At 39.2% G+C, this 18,620-nt stretch overlaps 1 protein-coding gene across 2 annotated transcripts in view; it reads left to right on the plus strand.

The window, feature by feature from the left end:
- DESI2 (desumoylating isopeptidase 2) overlaps positions 1–18,620 on the plus strand; it is a 54,798-nt gene continuing 36,178 nt past the window's right edge. For both annotated transcript variants that reach the window (XM_080390487.1, XM_080390488.1), the window contains exon 1: positions 1–18,620. This exon is cut by the window's right edge and continues 20,752 nt beyond it. The gene's annotated coding sequence lies outside the window, so the exon portion shown is untranslated.

The raw sequence follows: 18,620 nt of genomic DNA on the forward strand, positions 1-18,620 counted from the left end.
CGCGGAGCCGAGCGCGGTGCATGCTGGGGAGCGTAGTCCTTCGGCGGCCGCACCTGTGACAGGACCGGGTGCTGGCCGCTTGGCCCGTGGCCGGGGACCGGGCACCGGGAGGCTGCGGAGGAGCGGCCGAGACGCTCCACCGGGCGCCGCTGGCTCTGGGTGGCGCCTGCGGTGTGTGGAGGTGGAGCAGGGGGCGAGGGGCACGGAGGGGAGCCGTGAGGGGAGGCCTTTGTGCCTCGCGTCTGGCCTCCGCTCAGAACGGGACTCAAGCTGCGGCCTTGGGTCCGGTGGCGGCGGACCCTGTGACCGTTCCCCAGGCCTGGCTCTCTGGGACGCAGCAGCCCACGGCCTGAGGCGCTACAGGTGTCCCCGCAGCTCGCCTGAAGCCAGCCTGCAGGTCCCTGTGCGGGGTGTCTCCCCTCTTCCCCTCGGGTTACATCTCCCGTGGGCAAGGCATGACCTGTGGCTCCTGTCACACGTGCCAACGTGTGCTTGCAGTATATCGTAGCTTTGCCTATGCAGCTCCTTTTGCTGACAATGATAAGAATATAGATCCGTGTTTGCAGAACCAGGGGCTAAAGGAAGGAGGCCATTTTCTCCAGAGACACCAGAACATGGCCCCAAGCTTATTCATGAGGGGAAAAACAAATAAATGGAAAAAACCCGTTGCAGAGACATGCCTTCATCATGCATACTTGAGGGTTTAGAGGTAGAGCTGATGTCTCAGTGGTTGTTTTCATTCTTTCCTGCTTCACAGAATCAACACCCCTGGGGGAAGATATTTTTTTAAAAGTAGCTATTAAAAAGACATAAATCTGAATGATGTAATTATTGCTAAGACAGCTGTTCAAAAACCTGAGTCACGGAGCAGTGACAATCTGCAGCTGTCTAGTAAGTTGCAGAGTTTGATTCTAAACGTTTCTTCACTCCTTCGGGTTTTACTTTGACCAAGATTTTGAGGATCTGTAAAAGACACTGGAGAAATGTTTAACTGTGCCTTGTAAAGCTAGGGAGATACATAACAGAAAATTAAACACAAAGTTGGCAGAGAACATTTTAAAAAAAAAACATCTTAAAATACCTAAATCCTGACCGTCGGTGCAAAGAGATGCTGTGACAAAGTAGTTCAGTACAAAGATGTTGAGTAGTGGCAAACGATAGGAGGCCATTGTGTGTATACACTTCAAAGAGCCAAGAGTTCCTTAAAGATTCTGTTGAGTCCATAGTATTAATATTTGTGTCTGATTGTGCTAAAAAAAGCACAGCCATGATTTCTGTGTCACTGCACAGAGCTGGTGGGAAGTCACTAAAAGCCACAAGGAGCTGCCAAAGTCAAATTTCTCGTCTTGCTGACACAATGGCAAACTTCATTTTAGTTCACTCGCATCTGAGGCCCTCGATCATCTCATGACTCCCCAAACAATGGTCTAGATTAATGTTTCAGGATATGATTTTCCAGTATAGCTGAATCATATTAACACCCCACCATTGCCAATACAAATATTTCCTCAAATCTCAAAACAAATTTGAGCCTGTTTTAGTGTCCTAGCAATGCAGTATTAGTGGAACGTCACTTCCCAAAGAGTCTTAGGCACACAAATCCATTGTTCTGCTATTTTTATTTATTGTAAAAGACACTTGAGATTCATGTTTTCTTGATAGGTATTGAACCAGTGAAGAAAACCATTCTTCACTTTCAGAAAACCTGTAAGTATTTAATGAAGATCAAGCTAATCAATACTGATCGGTACTGCAAGGGTTAGATTTTTTTTTTAATATATGGTATTATGGGTCCATCATTCCTCCAGCGCCTTTTCTTTGCAAACTAAATGGAGGCTTTCATTCTAATACTTTAAAAGACATTAAATACTCTTTGTTGACATGATTCACTAACTGTATTTGTAGTATAGCTCTAAAACATGGTAACTCTTGACCAAAGTACAAGCACAACTGGTGTCTAATGCCCCTTGTCAAAACCAGGCATTTGCTGTAGTATAAGAGTTTAGAATAAAACTGTGCAGAAACTCCCAATTGCACTTATTTTTGTTATTTACTGTAAGCAAGAAAACCAGCAAGAGCATGCAATGTTACAGTGCTGGTTTTTTTCCTCCAAGGTCTATGGACTGTATTAACTTTTTTTGCCATTTGAGCAAGTTGAATCTGCTCTGTGAGAGGTCAGGTGGGCGTTTAGAGGTGGCACAAAGCGCCAGTGCTTTTTCTGGCATTAGCAAGCCAGTACATGGGACTGACTTTGTAAAACTGAACCCATGGTAGAAGTGTACACTGATAAAGTTTAGGTTGTCTTGTCTTCTGAATTGTTCGATGTTATTGACTGGATATAAAGAACTGAGGCAGTTACAATTATCACAAGTTTCACTGTAATTTGGGTACATTCAGGCTTTTCTCATGACTGCATTGCTTGCCTCCCAATAAACAGCAAAAGGCTCAGGAATTTTTAATAACAGGGAAGGGAAGCAGTGTGTGATCTGCATTTCATTCAGATGTGTTGAAAGAGATATGTGGAGTTGTTACATCTGTATGTTTTCAATTATTCTCATGAAGTGTCTCACATATTTTTATGTATTTAAAAAAATGACACACAAAGTAGTTTAGAGGAGAATTTTGGTAAGAACTTCAGTAGTTCAGAAAATCAAGGGTGAGCATGAATGAAAGGAAGATGCTGTAACAAGCAAGAAAGCCAACTGGACTATTAGCGAATGCTTGACATGGCCGATGGGTCACAGAGTGCTATTTTTTTCTCATTATCAATACTTCTTAATTGTGTTGAAGGACTACTAAATGATTTTAATATTTTTCTGATACTGTTTTTTCTACTGCAAGTGATTTCTGAGTTTCAGGGAAAGTACAGATTTTAGTGTAGAATGTGTGGTATAACTAACCCTTGATAATGAAAATGTCAGGGCACATCGCCCATGGTATGAGTTTTCGGTTAAAATTGGTTCTGCCTGTGACAATGATGTAATACTCAGGTATTTTACACTGAGGTCCCATCTACTCTAGAACAGTGGTTGTAGAAAAGTGGTCTGTGGGCCATTGGTGTCCTACGGAACTGTGTCAAACCATAGAATGTTGAAATTTGTGACATTACTCTCGGTAAAACATTCAGTAAAAGGTAAGTGTTACGTCCTGATTATTCACAGCATCTTTAGAGCATTTTTGTGGTTTAATTTGATATTAAGGTGTAAAGTGACGCACAAAAAATATTGGATCTTGATAATGCCATCGTCAAAAAGAAGTCTAGTATTCACTGTGCCAGGCACAGTTGGCATCTGTAGCACTTCAAACTCTCCAGAATGCTGTCCATTTAGCTGAGGAGGAGTAGAAATCATCATACAGTCAGGACATACATAATTTTATTGAAGCAGTGTGCCAATGTAATTGATACCTGCTTGTTGCCTGTTACTACTGTTTTAAAATTAGTTTTTCCAGTTAAAATGTCCCTTAATTATTTTTGTTAAATTAATTAATCTTTTTATCGTGATAAAAATGAGATTAAGGACATTATAAAGTAGTATTTGTATATGTTGTCACAACTGACATATTTGCACACTAGCAAGTGTTTTCAATTGTTTGGTTAGTTATATCTAGAATATGAAGGAACTTCATTTATTGAGTGGGAATTTCCTGATGTACGTACTGCAGAAGATAAAAGGTAAGAACTTAAAAAATCATAAACACCTCCACAATAGCAAGATTTTGAATTCAGTGGGAGAGAAGATAATACGGGATACTTTTGAAATTTTATTGACAGTTTACAGAAGTGTGGTTTTTACATGCAAGTGTCAATAAAGTAGCAGCTGACAAGACTGGAGATATACAGGAAAATAAAATATTGTTGCTGAAAAGTTTTAAAGCTAAATCCGTTGCTTGGAAATGAGATTTGTAAACTATGATTTGCAAAAACAACTACTTTCTGTAATAATACTGAAAAAAGGGTTAAAAAATCTTTTGAGTTCTTCAGATCTGCATATTCTGTTCTCTAAAAGAATAGCAAATGAATTGCTGTCTTTACAGAGCAGAAATTAAATGGAGTTTTCTGTATATATGATACTGTAATTTAAATACATACCTGTAATATGTTAAATATGATAATGGACATACTTGATACAAATTAGCTTTTATTACTGTGTCCCCCCAGAATTTGCTTCTTGTGATCCGAGCTGCAGCTTGCCCTCCAATGAAGGTGTAAGTTCCCTGTTCCTTAGTGTTACAATATGTCAAGTGTGTACAAAGATTGTGTTCTGTCTCCATCTTAGCCTTTGGCAGTATCAGCCATTAAAAGTTTAATAGAATGCATGTGTGATAGATGTTGGGTGATTAATTTTTTGCAGGACTTTATAGATTTATATGTTTCTCAGCCTTTGACAGTATCAGCCATTAAAAGTTTAATAGAATGCATATGTGATAGATATTGGGTGATTAATTTTTTGCAGGACTTTATAGATTTATATGTTTCTCAGAATACGTCTCTCTGGGTCAGGGAGAACGAAGCACTATGTAAAGGAAACAAACAAATAACACACATCCCCCCAGTGAAGGCATGAATACTTTTTGTTGTTTTTATTCATTAAAACAGGACACCAAATAACACACAATATTTGACTAAGAAAGATCTTGAATTTTCTGAAGGCTTTTCCTTTTTCCTAGGTCTGTTTTTTGGTTAAAACAGTTCCCTTATCTGGGTCATTGCAAAAGTGTCAGCTCAAGGAAGGGGAGCACAGTAGCCCCAGCTTATATCAGCTTTATCTGTTTGAAAACAGCACCCTGAGTTCACCACCTCTTGAAAGTGCCACAGGGACTGTAGGTAAGAATCAATGAAGATTATATTTGGGTTTTAAATACAGGTTAGAATAAAGACTTTTGTCTGTGTTAACCTGTAACCCATAATACCCAAGTCCTTATACAGCCTGAATTTGTTTTGCTACTAATCCTATCTGATGTTTTGGGACAAGATAGGATGAGACTAAACCGGTGAGTGGGGTGAAGTGTGACCTTAAAGGCAGGTGATCAGGATGTGCAGGCCTCTAGAATGCCCCATACCGCATTCCTGGAGAGCTCAGGGGCTGGGCAATGTGCCCTGCGAGTTGTCTGTCACTGAGCAGCTTGTTTATATAGCTGGTGAGTGACACCCATCTCCCAGTTCCCCAGAGTGTCACTGACACTGTAGCTAGGTTGTCTCACATACATGTAAGATAAACTTGACCCAAAAGCTTAATGAATATTTTACATACTTTTAGGCTCAAGTTTCTCTCACATTCTTTTTTTTTTTTTTAATTTGATCCAGTGTGCTTATAAATAATGCCCTAAAACTATAATCATTCCAGTCTTAGAGAGGTGGTTTGTCTGTCACTTGAGTGCTGAACTGCTAGATTGTATACTCTGTTTAATAGAAATGTGGAGGTTTTCTCTTGCAGAAACTTATGAAGAAGATCCTGAAATCCTGGATTTTTGAGATTTAAATAGATTCTAAGATGCACATATCTCAGTTTAAGTAGTGTTAAACATTTGTGTTATGTGTGGTGTTTATTTTTAAATAATTTTAGTTCACTGAAAGCAACACTGAACTGTCCATTTGCAGGACTTACAGAGTAAAACCAAAAGTAAAGACCAAGGTAAGCTGTGAAAATAAATTGTGAGAAAATTAATTGTGGTCTGATCATTGTGTACTTGTGATGGTTTGGATGCAGATGTCTCTCACAGCATCCACAGTCTGTCGGGAAATGGAGCTCCAGAACTGAATATGCTATCTACAAAATAACCCATCTTTAAAGGTTGTGATGGAAAACTTCCAAGGAAGAACAGAGTTTAACTAGTGTTGAGATGGTTCAATGAATCAATGAATTGTGAGATTTCTGATAGCCTCTTTTATTTTATTGAAATAGTAAATATTTTACAGTTATCCCTTTAACATCCAGTTACTCTGCTTGCTTTACAAACCTATCTGCATCCCATATCTTCTCTGGGGACAAAAGGCAGCTGTTTATCATATATAGCTGTAAAAAGACCTCAGCTTTCTCACAGTAGTTTGTAATGGCCATTGAGTGGTTTTATACCAAATTCTGTAGTATGATTAAAGCTTAAAAAAAGTACAGGACGATGTTAACAGATTTTACTTATTGCATTAAACGGGAGATAAGAAACTGTTGTGCAGACATTATTAATTTTCTTACTAAGCAGAACTCTTGATACTTAAATGGGTTTGCAATAATAGTATTTCCTGTCTGGCATACTGGAACAGCACTAATTATGTGGATATTGTCACAGATTTCCACCATGTTTACCACAAAAAAACTTGGGATTTGACTAATTAGCATCTTTTCAGTATTTTGTCAGGAATGTAATTGTTATTTTGGTATCTGAATTGTAATTGGGTTTGGGTCTGAAGAAGCTCATGCTGAATCCTTATTGTGAACACTGACCAGAAGGAACTATAGTATCTGTTAAAGAGATTAAGAAAGTTTGCAATATCATGTTGAATCTGTTAATTAAATAAGACTGTTATAAAGAAGAGAATAATATTTGGTCTATGTCCCCATTTATACCTCCATTTAAGATGGCACAGAAACTTACATAAACTGCGTAAATGCAGTGCATCCTGTTCAGAAAGGATCTAATATACAGGCATTAAAAACAAAACAAAACAAACATTTCATGTAAAAAACCTCTCTTAATTTCATGTTTTCTCTTACCAGATGGGATTGCTGCAACCTATTTCATGAACATCAAAACCAGTTGTTGCCTATTTGTTCATGTTCTCAAACTCCCTCCTTCTCCTATGACCCTTTCCCAGTGCAAAACCTTAGTTCTCTCGCATCTGTGTTTCACCTCATTCATTATATCTAAATAATCCTAAATCTGCTCATGTGTTCAAGCTCTCTTGTCACCTTTAATATTTCAATTTCCTACCAGTATCTCTTAAGCCATTCCAGAATAGCTTCAGCTGTTTGAATTTTCAACTACTGGTTCAACAAGAGGTAGCAAGTGCTGTGCTGTGCTGAGTCCTAACCTACAGATGTGGTTATTCACCAAGGCTTTAGGACCTTGAGTTCTCAAGCATGCTTGTGTGTTCATAAATAGTCTCACTTAATTCAGTTGGACTATTAACAAATCAAAGCTTTTTCTGTAAGTAATAAAGCACTGTATAGATGTATACATTGACACAAGTAAAACATAAGCCAATAACACTAGGAAAAATGGTGTATCAAAGGAAAACATATTTCTGCCTTCTAGACATTTGAGGATGAAGAGCAGTATCTGCCTGCTTCTGATCATTCTAATTGTTTCACGTGGTATGTGACAGCAGCTTTACAAACAGACAGGTAAGGGTTTTTTTCTACATAAATATTTTTTGAAATATATAATAGGAACTTTTTCTAACAGGTATGATAGTTTTAATGATCTATTGTGAATAAATGAAAACCCTGACAGTTTGGAATATATGATTTTTTGATAATGCTGGATATTGCATGTGTATATATAGGTATGGGTCAAACTGAGAACTCCTTTGCTGGTATATTGAATTAAAATCCATAGAAGGTGAAAAGAGGAGCTTTTGTACTTTAGTACAGGGGTAAAAATAAAGGATATTGACATGTGGATTCAGATGTAGCACAGAACAAAAACACAGCCAGCCATTGCCCAAAGTAAATCAGTGGTTCAAAACAGAATTGCAGAAGGTAGCTCATGAGCAGTAGATTAAAAAAAGAAAAGAGACAAATCTGGGAGGTACATCTAACAGGTCTGAAGGTTATTGAAGAACCTCCTATGTACTGTACAATGCAGGGGGATTTTGATTGCAGGGGCCAGAAGTACATGTTTCTTGAAAGGAGTCAATTGTAGAAATAAAAATATCTTGGATGCTGTTGCAGGATTCCAAAGAATGCTCATGAGAAGGGAGAAAAATGAGGCAGAGACTTGTTTTGGTTTTTTTTTTGTCTATATACATGTGTTTATCCTGCTCAGTAATGATTTTTAAACATTAGAATGTAAGCATATCCCCCTGCACGCTCTAGCGTCTCTGAAGAAGGCTATGTCAGATGAAGTTGCAGCTAAAAAACATCTGCTCAAACAAATAGGAATTTTAAACAATTGAACAGAAGGTGCCACTTGTGTGGAAGGAGAGGGCATGCTCTTAAAGTGTGATAGACAGGCCAAGAAAAAATGAGTAGTGACACATAAAAGCATGTATCTTAACATAATAAAACCAGACAGGAACACTGCTGGCTGTCAGCCTAGGAAGCCCTACCAGAGTTATGATCACCTTATACTCAGAAGCACTAAGAAAAAGGAAGGAAAAAGTCTGATGGTTGTGAGACTACTGAAAAAGTTCTGTAGATTTTCTGAATAAACCTGGTAGGTTTTAGGTGAAAATAGCAACTTGTATTCTGCTCCTGTCATCCATGGAGTTTGCCAGTGTTTGGCTTGCTTTATTTATTTAGGAAGAAAACATCTATAATGCTAGTCAGGAATACTTTTAATGGCATACTTTTGCTTATGAAATGTGTATACAAAGTCATGTTTCTCTAAACGTAATAGAAATAAATACCAGTAGCTTTCTTTTTCAGTTTTTGAACCCCTCTGATAACTCCAGTGTAATGCATCATGTGTTTGCCTTCAAAGCCATGCAAGTGTTCTATGTTTATTTTATAGTAAACTAGTAAGCTCCTTGCTCGGATTTTTTCCTATCAACCCCAGGGTAAACTTTCTTGCGTGTTCTCTCTTTTGATTAGTGTTAATATTGCCTGAGACTGTCTTCCCACATTTCCCAGATACTGCTGCAGAAAGGAGCACTTAATTGCTTTTTTTGTTTTGTTTTGCTGGAAGGAATGCACTGAGTACAGTTACCAAGCTTAAACAAAACATGATTGACAGGAAGCCAAAGACAGCATTAATAGCAGCAATCTCTCTCATCCTAGAAGAACCATAGATCAGACTTTTTTCTTCTACTTCAGTCACACTGGTTAGAATTACTTGTGTAATGTGCTTGAAAACTGCAGATTTAGTTTTGTAGTCATACGGCATTTTTTCAGCAAATTTGAAGATAATCGGTAGATTTTTAACATTTTTCTTGACTGGTGATTAAAACATGCTTCCATATTATAAACTCTGATCCTCGTCTACAGCTTCTTTTTTCTGCTTAAACTGATGGATGAATCCTTGACTGCTTTTGAAGGCAGTGGATGTTTTAGCATTGACTTCATCAGAACTAACATTTCATCCAGGATGTTTAATGGGGCTTGATTTTACGCAATCCTAATTCTATATCTGGCATCCAAGATACAGCAGTTTCCCTGCCTTTCCCTCGCCCTTGCACTTTACCCATTCCAGCTGCAGCAAGAGTGCAGAAGACTCAGAAGCTCTAATTCTAACACAAGCAGCACTTTGTTCCCTGTCATGTCGTTACAGAGGGGCACGTCTCCCTTATTGGGGAGGGGAATTTTCTCCTTCTATAGGGCACAACACAGGGTCTGTATTGTGCACTCTGGTAGAGCAGGTATATTTCCTTGCAAACTGTTTTTTTTAATCTGGTAACTTTAAATAAGGTGAAATTTTCAGAAAACGTGTTTTCTTTAGATAGTACATATGTTTGGTAAGTGAGAGGCTATGTTATAAAAAAGCCTATGAAAGTTGCTAAGTGTATGGTTTTAAATGAGAAACGTCAGCAAATATGGATCTCTCTTTAAATATTAAAGTATTTATTCAGTGGAACAACCAAATCCAGCATGTTAAAAACATTATTTCAGACACTGTATACACATCTCATACAAGCAGATTGATTTAAATCACATAAAATAGTTTTATTTAATAGCAAGATTTTTAACGATAATTTAAAGTAATATTTAATTTATTGGTTTTGTAGAACAGATCCACTCTCCATAAGTGAAAGCCAAGTAAATTTAAGTTTGAATGTGTTCTTTGGCCTTGTATCTTAATTTAGCTCTTCTGCAATTTTTTTTCTCATTTTTATGGAAAACGATTTTGACATAAATTCAGGCTGATTAATGGCAGATTTTGGCAGACCAACCTATTATTCATTTCTTTGAATCAATGTACTTGCTTGAGATTTTTAAAATGTGTGTGGCATACAGTGAATCTGATTAAACATTCCATTGGTACAGTAAACTAGTATCGTCTTGTTTATAAAATTCCATACTTCGTAGCATCTGCCAAATTTAATACAAAGAAATTATTACATAAGTTATTTCCTGCCTCACCCCCTTTTTGCCTGTGAGAGAGATTGCGGTGATGTGGGGAAATATTAAAGCTTTAAATAATTAAAAAAGTGTTCTTGCTAACAAACTGGATTAATAAGTAGTTCGCAGTCTGCTAAAAATGATTGAACTTCACAGCTGTGGAAGCAAGCTTGTATTCTCCCTGCGCAAGTTCTTCCACTCAGCCACCTCTGAGCAAGCAGCTGTATGATTACTCAGCTTGCCCTATTCTAAGGATGGATTGCAAATCTTGGCATTTTGAGTTGAGCAGATGAATAGGAAACTGCAGGATGTGAACTGTAGGATGTAAACTTGCAGCATGTCAGATGCTTTATGGTAACTGTCTCTGTGCACATCCTCACACCATTATTCTTTGTGGTAAAGGTGTTGAGTCTGCCTCACTGAATGATTATTTCCTTGCCTGTACCATAAGATGGAAATACCAGGTGGTTGCCTGCTTCCTGACTGAAAGAGCAGTATGTCAGCAATGTGCCAGTCATGGAAGCATACATGATGCGCATTTAAATAACAGCTTTGTAACATTTCCTTGACAAAAAATAAGTTCTGTTTTCTTTCAGCAGTAAATGACCCCTCTTCCTGTGCTGCAGCAGAACAGGCTGCATATAGCTGCATAGCCTACAAGAATGGAGAGAGACTGAGGAAGGGCTTCTGAGGGAAGTATGACAGCATCAGAGGACAAAAAATCCTTCTGCATAAATTCTTACCCTTTCTCCCTTTATTTCTGAGAAAGGAGGTGCTGCTTTCCTCAGTTGTTGCCTGTTCACATCAGAGTACAAGAGTAGCTTGCAGCACATGCATTGCCTAAGTTAATATTGTTACGTTATGTGTTGTCACAAGAAGAAATGCTATCACAGTAATAGAATATTAGTGTTTGTTAAAAAACTATCAACTTGTGTCTCTTTTTACTTGTTAGAAGTTAATTTTGTGGATATATGATCTTGAAAGTGCAGATGCTTCCGAGCTGAATCACACTGCAATTATTCCATCACAAGTACGCTGAAATGATGCCACTTAAGAAAAAAATTAAAATGCATGCCTTGTAAAAATCAACCAGTTGAAAGTGCAGTGTCTTACTGAAATATACTGCTTGCACACATCTTTACTTATTTCCTTTTACTTTGTTAGGAAAAATAAATTTGCAAGCTTTTCTCTCAATACTGCAGCAGTAACACAGGTCTAATGAGTGAGGTAAAGCCTACTGTCTATTTCATAGGGATAGAATAATCAGCAATTTTTAGTGATTCAGTCAAATTTTACACTTGGTGAAAATTATATTTAAAAATTCTAACTGATCAGTAGACAGAAGTCTCTTTTCAGATTTCCTCATGCACCTGCATAGCAAACTGTTGGAAAAAGGTTTAAGCAAAAGCATTATGAAAGTCATGGTATGTGATAAACATGGATGTCTATTTACTGGTTTAATTTAGACCTAAAACGTACAAGCTGATTTATACAGACAGATCTCTGAACTGCATGGAGATTCATTTAAGAGATTATTCCACATGGATACATGTAGGTATTAATATGTACAATACATTTTGTTAGGAATAGGTTTCTGACCTAAACAAGTGGCAGAAAGTAATTAGTCCTTGGTACAGTATCTGCCATGAGGTATGCATGCATGGTACCACAATTTATTTTAATTTTTTAAATTATTATTTCAAGTTGCCATCATTGTATCTTTTAATTTTTTTAACATCCATTACTATCTTCAAGATTAAAATGAAACAGAAGGTAAAGGTAGAAATATTAAATGTATTGTGAAGGTATTTTTGTTGTTAGATAACTAGATGTTAGGAAAGTGGGTTTGTTTCCTATCTGCTGCTATGGAAAGAATGCAGAGAAAACTGACCTTGGCTAAACTATTAGCCTGGTGTTGTGTATCTGAAATGAATAGATTGAGTAAATATGATTTTAATAGTATGTCATTGTCTGAAAATTTATTTTATAATATCAAAGTTTATTCCAACTTCAGAATTTCAAAAGAGAAATGTTATAATAAACTGCCTTACACTAGCTGGCCAAAAATATAATTAATAATAACCTTTATTTTACTTAAACAGAGATCTCAGATACTTGGCAGGCTGTTTTGGAATTTGGAACAGGAACCTGTTCTTCATACCTATTTGAAAAAAAGAGAAGTAATATTCTCAGGAGCATCCAAAATTAGGGTATGATTTTGGTGTGGGTTTTTTTTGTGTGTGGAATGCTATTTAAAATTGATACACTTCTGACTCTGCAAGCAGCTGTTGATGAGTAGGGCCATGATGAGAGCTGTTGATAAGAGGCCCATGTCTGAGCATCTTTTTTTCTGCTTTGACATAACTGTGTGCTTCAGTAATAATTTTGCCATTTTTCCTTTTCTTTGAAGACAGCTTGTCATCATTGAGACAGCTGCCCTTTGTTTCATTCACCACAGTACTTCAACATACGTAGGCCTTTCTGTCAGTCCTAAAAAACTCACTGCATGTAATTGTTCTACTTTATATCTACAGAAGCTCATGGAGTAGAAAGCAAGGTCAAAAATCACCTAAAACTTTTACTGTAATGAATAGTCTTTGAGTCTTTAATTGTGGAGTTGTAGGTATCCACTCGAAGTTCAGCATATCCCCCCATTCAGGTATGCTGTTCCTGGAAGTTCAGGACCTGTATGAGGCATTGTGTCAAACACCTCATCCTCATTTAGAAAAAAATCTTGGATAGATAATATTCACCCTTCTCTAGACTTCTAAAGTGGGGGCTGCACATTTTTCCTTTATGTGCTGATATTTCAGGTGCAATTTCAAAGAAGAAGTGAGGTAGCTCAGGCAGAATATAATTCAGGTTCAATTAAACCGCTTCCAGTGTCCCTGCTAGATTGTTTAGGATAAAGTTCAGGTATTTGTGCAAAATACCACATTTTAGACATTTTTTTTCACCTGTTGCTGAAGAATTCAGCATTTTCTGTGAATCAACAGTTAACTGTACCCTTGGTGAGCAATAGTAGGGCAATGGCAGTAGTAATATGGTTCTAAATGTATGTGATCAAATAATACCCAAAGTATTAATCCTTGTTTAAATACTTGCTTATATTACAGTCATGCTTTGACTGGGGGTTTGCATGTTCTGTGTTGGAAATAAGATATCAAGGAAATGGTTGGAACGTGAGGGAAAAGGGAAAGGGTCCCAGAGCCTCCTCATACTACAGCTTCCACCGTCTGGTGACGTTCATAGATTTTTTTCTTAAGAATACCATAGGATTCCAAAGGATGAATTCATTTCTTTCTTTTCACAAGCAACTATCGTCAGTTTTCTTAGAAATAAAAAAAAAAAGGATTGTGGTAAGATTTTGGTGAGTCTGAACAGTCACAAAAAGGCAATTCATGTGTCCAGACAAACCTGACATTTGAAGAGCTTTCTGAGGCAGTGCCATCCTCTTCAATTCCTATTTTTTCTGTGCTGGAGCCCCTGATGAAACCCTTATGCACTGTTATTTCTAGTATTTTGGATCAGCAAATATTAGAACAAATATAAGGACTCTCATACTGTGAGTTGCTCTGCTTTTATCACCATTTACTGCACTTTACTTCTTTTCAATGACTTCTTTTCCTTTTTAAGGGTATGTATTATTCACCATATTTTGCATTGTGCCCTGAAAACACTACAGGTCAGAAGTGACAAAAATTCACAGTTTTTATTTGATTGTGAGTTCTTGAGGAAATAGTACAAACCAGTAAATAATAGTGATGTGAACATACCAGGAGTTAGGTGTAGCAAAGGTACTTGTCACAAGTTTTGTGATCTGTAAAATTTTATCCCATGTAGGCCTTCCATGAAGCTAATCCAAATGCATCAGAGCTTCTTAATTTTGTCATGGGGTAGCAAGAACGACTCTGGGTTTACATTTTACAAGTAGTTCTCAACTGCAGACCTTTCCTGCAGCGTACTGGTCATCGGACCCATTCCCATTTTACACACTTTCTTCACGCCAGTTATAATAAGTTCATTAATATTTTGTGACTTTAAAGAGTTTACTCCCAGCATGTAATCAACGCTATGTATTACACTGCAAGAAACAAGTATGACTTTTGCTGGGGTGGGTAGTACTGTTCGCGTAGGTGCAGTTTACTCTCCCTCGGTCGCTATCTATTGTACTTTTCCATATTACCACCGGATGGCAACGTAGCAACACTCCAGATCAAAAGTGGCTGTAACCAGAGATGGGGGTTTTTCTATCGTATTTTTCACAGCAGAGCTTAAATAACTCACCCCACCCCCCGAAATGGCAACATATGCATTCTGCCAATTTCAATTAATTTTTAACGGTGTGAGTTCTGGTATTACTTTTGCTATCTTACTAACTGCTGCTTTTTTAGATTACTGAAATGCAGAATAATCTAGTAAGAGAAAATAAAATCACTTCATATATAAACAGTCTTTTTTCTTCCAAATAAGGAAGAGATTCTGTTGATTCATCTGAATCATGTCACATATTCCTGGTTATTTTGCAGGATCACCTTTTATTGAAGCTAGTGGCACTTCCATTCACATCTACAAGAACAGAAATTACATCATTTTTGTCTTTCCAAGTATTTCATTTACTGAGGTGAGTCTGGAAGTTAATACAGCTGTTGACAGAATAACACTGAAGTAAGTTTGGGGTGAAACAACTTGTAGCCAATAATTATATGCAAGTGTCTCCTTAGCATCCTTCTTGAAAGCACTGAGCCTATAGACTAATTCAAATTCTAGTCAGACTGGACAGGATAATTATCACTAGACAAGGTATGACAACTGAAATTTCAAACTCAGTTTCTCAGGAAACATATTTTCCAGTGAAATGAGAGAAAAAAAACCAAGACTAATCTTAACTGAGCTACCAGCTTCATTTGCTTTTGGAACCTTGGACAGACTCAATGGTTTTGCTCAGTATTTGGTAAACAGTGAGAGGCTCTGAGGCTTCTTAAATCCCCTCTGAAACTCAGCAGCAGCTTCTCAGGAAACTCAAAACAGTCTGTAAGAATAGGAATGGGTTCTGTCCTGCATCATGTTTTCTCCAGAAGCCAAAACTAGAAAGCTTATACTTCTCCCAGGTCTGCTTTATACTGAGCTGTATTTTTAGATTTTTAAGTTTCTGTCAGCCCTGCTGTATCCTGATATAGTGAAACAGGACTGTTTGGGCCTTGGTATTTGAACAAGTCATCTTCTTCAGACACGCTGGCCTTTTGCACCCTGTCAGATACATTATTATTATACTATTAACTTTTATAATTATTAAATGTTATATGTATTTAATGAATGAGTGGTATGCCAACTGAAGTTAAGGAAGTAATGTTGGAAAGCTGTGCTGCTGCTATTAATTGAAAAGTGACAAAAATAATTTCTTGCATTATCCACACTCTGTGTTTCCTAGGAATGTTCATCAAGGAAACTCCTTAAGTTTCAAACTCACTCAGGACTTGACGTATTGGAGCTACTAGAGCTGTGTTCATATCCATGTATATTCTAATAAAGTGACAGTATGCAATGTAGCTATAACTGGGAGGACCACACAGATTGCTGATCTCTGTAAGGAAGCCATCAATGAAAGCGATGTGCACTCGCAGCCCAGGAAGCCAGCCGTATCCTGAGCTGCATCAAAAGAAGTGTGGCCAGCAAGTCGAGGGAGGTGATGCTCTCCCTCTACTCTGCTCTGGTGAGACCCCACCTGGAGTACTGAGTTCAGCTCTGGGGCCCGCAACATAAGGGCATGGACCTGTTGGAGCAAGTCCAAAGGAGGGCCATGAAGATGGTCAGAGAGCTGCAGCACCTCTCCTGTGAAGACAGGCTGGGAGAGCTGGGGTTAATTCAGCCTGGAGAAGAGAAGGCTCCGGGGGCACCTTATAACAGCCCCCCCGGTACCTAACAGGGATGACAAGAAAGCTGGAGAGGGAATTTTTACAAGGGTATGTAGTGACAGGGCAAGGGAGAGTGGCTTTAAACAGAAAGTGGGTAGATTTAGATTAGGTCCTAGGAAGAAATTCTTTACTGTGGGGGTGGTGAGGTGCTGGCACAGGCTGCCCAGAGAAGCCGTGGATGCCCCATCCCTGGCAGTGTCCAAGGCCAGGCTGGACAGGGCTGGGAGCAACCTGGTCTAGTGGCAGGTGTCCCTGCCCATGGCGGGGGGTTGGAGCTAGATGGTCTTTAAGGTCCCTTCCAACCCAAACCATTACATGATTCCATGATTCATATTGCCAGAGTTGGTGAGCCACTTCATTCACCATCGGTGCTGCTTTGTCTTTCCAGGTCATTACTGCCAATGAGTTGGCATACGACGATGGTGTGCTCTGTACAAGTTTCCACAGCGTGGGTTGTGTGCATTGGACTTCGTCTGGATCTGTGGGTAACTACACATTTTTCAGGTTATAATAAATCACCTCTAGCACAGCTAGTTCTCTCAGGTACTGGATACCGCTTTCTGACTTGTCCGGGTGACATATAACATCTCCCTTGAAGGGATACCTTTCTTTCACTTTTGACAGAAGTCACCTCCAGAGGCTGAGGACTTGTGTCCCTCTTCCAATTGCCTTGCCAGTGCCTCTTTCCCTAGAAAATGGTCCCATCTGGTTGGCTTCCCTACCTTCTAATTCCAAACCACCAGCCCCATTATCCCAGCATAGGAGCAGCCAGGTGATAATGTGCTCACCTGGACAACAGCTAAAATCTTTTTTGCATATCCTGCAGCTCACTCAGGGTTAGGGGTTGAGTGGTTACCTCTTCTTCTGCTTCTTCCTCCAGTTCTTGTGGCAGCCCTGCTTCATCCTCTACTAAACAAGCTGTTCTTCATGTCCATTTTCTTCTTGCATATAGAGGCGAGTGATACCAACATGGGCTGGTCCTCTGCATCACACATTGTTGGGGTGTGAGTAGCTGCAGTGCCTGTCTCAGGGGCTGGAGTAGCTGCAGTGCCTGTTGCAGGGGCTGGAGTAGCTGCAGTGTGTGTCGCAGGGGTTGGAGAAGCTGCACTGTCTGTCGCTGGGGTCTGAATAGCTGCAGTGCCCGTCACGAGGGTTCAAGTAGGCACAGATAGTTGCTTAACCCTAAACAAGATCTGAACCGCATTCAGCAACACGCAGGTTCCTAGCAATAGGGCCAGGCTCTATTGCTCTGGGCATCCCGAGGATATTCAAAATTTTCAGAATTAACTAACGCTACTGTAATTAGCCTGGAGGAGAAGGGGAAGATGTGGGAGGATGTTCCCACCATAGGTTGGCTCCCGAAGGAGCAAAGGTAAAAGGTGCAATTATTGATAATTCCCAATAGATGGCTCCCGAAGCACAGAGGTGACAGCAGCACTGAGGGCACATACCAGATGAGTTTCACAATTACTAATTCTGTCATATCACAAGTCATTATTACAACGTACAATAAACAAGAACCTTAGCCCAGGCCCCAAAGGCAGTAAACACTGCAACAGGGAACACGTGCTGCTAGTAAGGTGTCACATAATGCAACTGAAGCCAAGTGCCACAACTCTGAGAGCCAACGGATCAACAGTGTGACCAGTGACTATTAAACCAATACAATGAATGCTTCTAACAAATTTGTTTTAACACACTCTGGTCAGATCTGTCATGATCTCAACCCTTCAAGCACCACGTTGGGTGCCAAAAAGGACTGTTGTGGTTTAACCCCAGCTTGCAAACTAAAGTAGCAGGCATCTGCTTGGTCATTGCCCCCATGCCCCCAGTGGGACGGGGAGGAGAATCGGAAAAAGGTAAAACTCATGGGTTGAGATAAGAACAGTTTAACAATTGAAATAAAGTAGAATATAATAATAACAACAATAATTATAAAAATTGTAATGAAAAGGAGAGGGAGACAGAGGAATAAAACTGAAGAAACCCAAGCGATGCACAATGCAGTTGCTCACCGCCCACTGACCAACGCCCAGCCAGTCCCCCAGCAGCGATCGGTGGCTCCCGGCCAAGTCCCCCCCCGTTTATATACCGAGCACGACGTTCTGTGGTATGGAACATCCCTTTGGCTAGCTGGGGTCACCTGTCCTGGCCCTGCTCCCTCCCGGCATCTCGTGCACCTGCTCACTGGCAGAACATGGGAAACTGGACAGTCCTGGATTTAGGGTAAGCACTACTTAGCAACAGCTAAACCATCAGTGTCTTACCAACATTATTCTCATACTAAACCCAAAACACAGCCCTGCAGCAGCTACTAGGAAGAAAATTAACTCTATCCCAGCCAAAGCCAGGACAACTAGATTACTGTTATGTTTTATTCTCTTTTAGACATTTATATTTTACCAGCAATCTGACTATACTTTAGAAGCCAGCTGTACAAAGGCATTGTGAGTATCAGACAGTTTATACAGTAGATGTTGAGCTGATAATG

Source organism: Falco punctatus, assembly GCF_963210335.1.
Source record: "Falco punctatus genome assembly, chromosome: 5".
Taxonomy (NCBI): domain Eukaryota; kingdom Metazoa; phylum Chordata; class Aves; order Falconiformes; family Falconidae; genus Falco; species Falco punctatus.